The sequence below is a fragment of the Chrysochloris asiatica genome, unplaced genomic scaffold (genome assembly GCF_000296735.1).
Source record: "Chrysochloris asiatica unplaced genomic scaffold, ChrAsi1.0 scaffold00045, whole genome shotgun sequence".
Classification (NCBI taxonomy): Eukaryota; Metazoa; Chordata; class Mammalia; order Afrosoricida; family Chrysochloridae; genus Chrysochloris; species Chrysochloris asiatica.
In genome coordinates this window covers 822,904-826,575 of record NW_006408563.1, presented here as the reverse complement: position 1 = coordinate 826,575, position 3,672 = coordinate 822,904, and the positions used below count along the sequence as shown (strand labels likewise).

The following is a 3,672-nucleotide window of genomic DNA, read 5'->3' as shown; positions in this document are numbered from 1 at the left end:
GAAAGATGAGGCTTTCTGCTCCTGTAAAGATTTATAGACTCAGAAACCCAATATAGGGTCTTTATGAGTCAAAACTGACTCTATGGCACTTAGCAACAACAAAAAGGTAAGAAGAAAGACAAATTAACTTATCAGATCCTTCTTCTCTGAGAGCTTGAATAATAACTTTTTTTTTTTCCTGCCTCATATTTATTTGTACAAACAGCACAGGAGGACACCAGCTCCCTACAGATGGTAGCCCAAAGGGTCATGCCAATCCCTCTGTCCTCAGATGGAGAACTCTATTTCATCTTTGTGGGGGCCTGGGCACCCTTGGGAGCCTGAGGTGAGGCCTTGGCTGGGGCTTGAGTTGAGGCCTTGGCTAGAGCTTTAGCTGAGGCCTTGACTGGAGCTTTAGTTGAGACCTTGGTTGAAGCTTCAGCCTTAGTTTTAGCACTGGTCTTGGACTTTGGCCGACAGAGCCTCAGACCGTTGGCAATGAGTGCCCGAGCACGCTTCCCCTGCTTGGGATGGGCAATGTAGGCCAGTCGACTGAGTTTGCGGTTGACACCCCTTGGGATCTTAGGCTTGATCTCCTTGGGCTTTATGAGAGCCTTGATAGCCTCGGTACGTGCATCCATGGCCTTGGCGTTGTTGGCCTGCATCTTCTTCAGGCCCTTCTTGTGCTTTTTGGCAAAGCGCATGTTCCTCAGAAACTTGAGGTCCACCCTCTTGAGAGACTCATATCGTTGTGATCAGGGTTTCTTGATACCATTTCTGTGTCATTTTCGGGACTGGTTGTGCGTGGTGTGGTTCTTGGACTTGGTCATGTCTGCACCGACGCCCGCAGCTCCCGGCGTGCCAGGAACCGGAAAAGCTTGAATAATAACTTTTTATAAGATGAAGAATCTTTTCCCAATTGTTTAGAAAGCCTATCTTCTTGTTTCTCATTTACCATAGTTCTGGAGGTACTCATTGGTGCAAAATAGCAAGTTATACATGGTAGCTAAGGAACATTTTCTAACATTAAAAAAATTCATATTAAACTTAAAGGAGCCCTGGTGGTGCTATGAGTTAGGCTTGGACTGTTAATCACAAGGTTGGCAGTTCAAACCCACCAGCCACTCTTCAGGAGATAACATTGTTGCTCCCATAAATTTTTACAGTCTCAGAAGCCCAATATGGAGTCACTGTGAGTACTGATGTCACACTGTAGGATAAGCACAAGACCACAAAGATGGCTTGAACCACAAGGAACTGACTCAACAGCATTCAACAACAAGTGAAAATGGATTAAATGGTAGTGGGTTTGTTTCTTATTTTTTGTTGTTAAGTGCTGCCAAGTCAGGTCTGACTCATAGTGACACAGTATAGGGTTTCTGAACAGCAGCTGGTGGGTTTGAACTGCCAACCTAGCAGTTAGCAGTTCATTGCTTGTTCTACAGCACCATACTAGGACCCCGGTTTTTTGTTTATTGCTCTTAGATTCATAAAATTTGTGTAAAGCATAGCATTAATTCTTTCTATTGGTCACTATATAGGGACATTATTGCTGTTGTTGAGCGCTATCAAGTTGGTTCCGACCCAAAATGACCCTGCATAGGGTTTCCGAGGAGTAGCTGGTGAGCTTGAACTGCCAACCTTTTGGTTCAAATCATTTTTGCAGTCCTGTGCATTAACCCACAATGCCACACCAGGGACATTAGCCACTAGAATTGAAAAAAAAATTTTTTTTAATAAACATTTAATGAGATTCAATTAATATATACATTTAATTTAATATGCAGTCTTATTTAAACAATTTTTATTAAAATTTTTCATAATTAATCATAATTTTTATTTTGTTCATACTACCTGAATGAGAAAGATGAGGCTTTCTATTCCCGTAAAGATTTACACCCTCGGAAACTCTGTACAGGGTCGCTATGGGTCGGAACCGACTCGACGGCACTTAACAACAACAACAACCCTGAATGTACCCAAGTTCTTCTGATCTCAGAAGCTAAGCAGGGTTGGGCCTGATTAGTACTTGGATGGTAGACCGCCTGGGAATACCAGGTGTAGGCTTTATGTTTTTGGAGTCCTGGTGTGGCATTGTGGGTTAATGCGCTGGACTACAAAGTTAGTTTGAACCACAAGGTTGACAGTTCAAGCTCACCAGCTGCTTGTCAGGAACCCTCTGTAGTATCCCTAAGGGTAAGAACCGATTTAACAACACTTAACAATAATAACATATGGGCAATTTAAATTGTTTTAGAAGAAAAATTGTTATTTAAAACATGAAATATTTTAATTTTTAATTTTTACATTAAATTTAATTTGCCTTTTAGATAAAATATATTAAAAATATGTACAACCACATTTTATTTTCAATCCTTCATAATCCTGTATCAATAAAATAAAAATTATGTGCGAATCTTATAAAAACTATTATTAATTTTATTAAAATTAAGGTTTAAGAAAAATCAATTTTATGGAATAAAAGTATAATAATAGAAAGTATGTAAGTATTTTATTAAACATCTGAATATCACTGGCCCATCACTGGTAGCGTAGTGGTTACGAATCGGGCTGCAAACCTTAAGGTCAGCGGTTCCAAACTACCAGCTGCTCCGCGGGAGAAAGATCAGGCTTTCTACTCCTGTAAAGATTTACACCCTCAGAAACCCTGTACAGGGTCGCTATGGGTCGGAACCGACTCGACGGCACTTAACAACAACAACAACATCAATGGATTTAATTACGCATAGGCAAGTAGAATTAAATTCTTCAGTCTAATATTTTGCTAAATTTGAGTCATATAAAAACCAAAGCTTAGAGCATATCACTGATCCCACATTTGAAGGTTGTTAAAATAGCAAATGTTGTTACATATACCATACATCAGATATTTATCCACAGCTTTACATATTTTATTCAGCTTTGTTAGTATGTAGATATATTTGTATAGTTCTTAAGGTAGCAGGAGGAAGACAATACTTTAGATGTTGTTGTTATTAAGTGCTATTGAGTCAGTTCTGACCCATAGCGACCCTGTGTAGGGTTTTTGAGGAGTGGCTGGTGAACTTGAACTGCGAATCTTGCGGTTCAAATCAACTTTGCAGTACAGCACATTAACCCACAGTGCCACACCAGGACTCCAATATTTTAGAAAGCACCTTGTTAATTGAATTTTCAAACCTTAAAATATTTAGTCAAATGTTCTATGTGCTTCCCTTCATACTTTTTTTCTGAGCTCTGAAAACAGGAAGAGCACATCTGACTTCTAATTCCTCAATTCTTCTGTTTCTGAGAAGCAAATTGGCTTCCTTTTGATAAGCATTCCCTTCTGCAGGTACTTAGGTATCTTAGCTTCCTCCATTCTGCCAAGTCAGTTACCTTTTCTCTATCTACTTCCAGTCTTCCAAAAATGTGTTTAATTCCCTAAACTGCTATTGTCTTTCCTGTTCCTCTTGCCCTTTGGTAAAAATGTTTGTTGTTGGTTGTAAAGTGCCACTGAGTCCCTTCAGACTCATTGTGACCCTGTAGAGGGTTTCCGAGGAGTGGCTGATGAATTTGAATCACTGACCTTGAGACTGAGTGCTTATTCTATGGTGTCACACAAGTTGTTAGGTGCCATCAAGTTGGTACCAACTCATAATGACCCTATACACAACGGAAGGAAATACTGTTCGGACCTGCACTAAACTTACA

At 39.9% G+C, this 3,672-nt stretch overlaps 1 pseudogene; it reads right to left on the bottom strand.

Annotated features, from left to right (window-relative positions):
• Positions 1-281: 281 nt before the first annotated feature.
• LOC102827622 lies at positions 282-809 on the bottom strand (annotated as a pseudogene).
• Between the last annotated feature and the right edge of the window lie 2,863 nt (positions 810-3,672).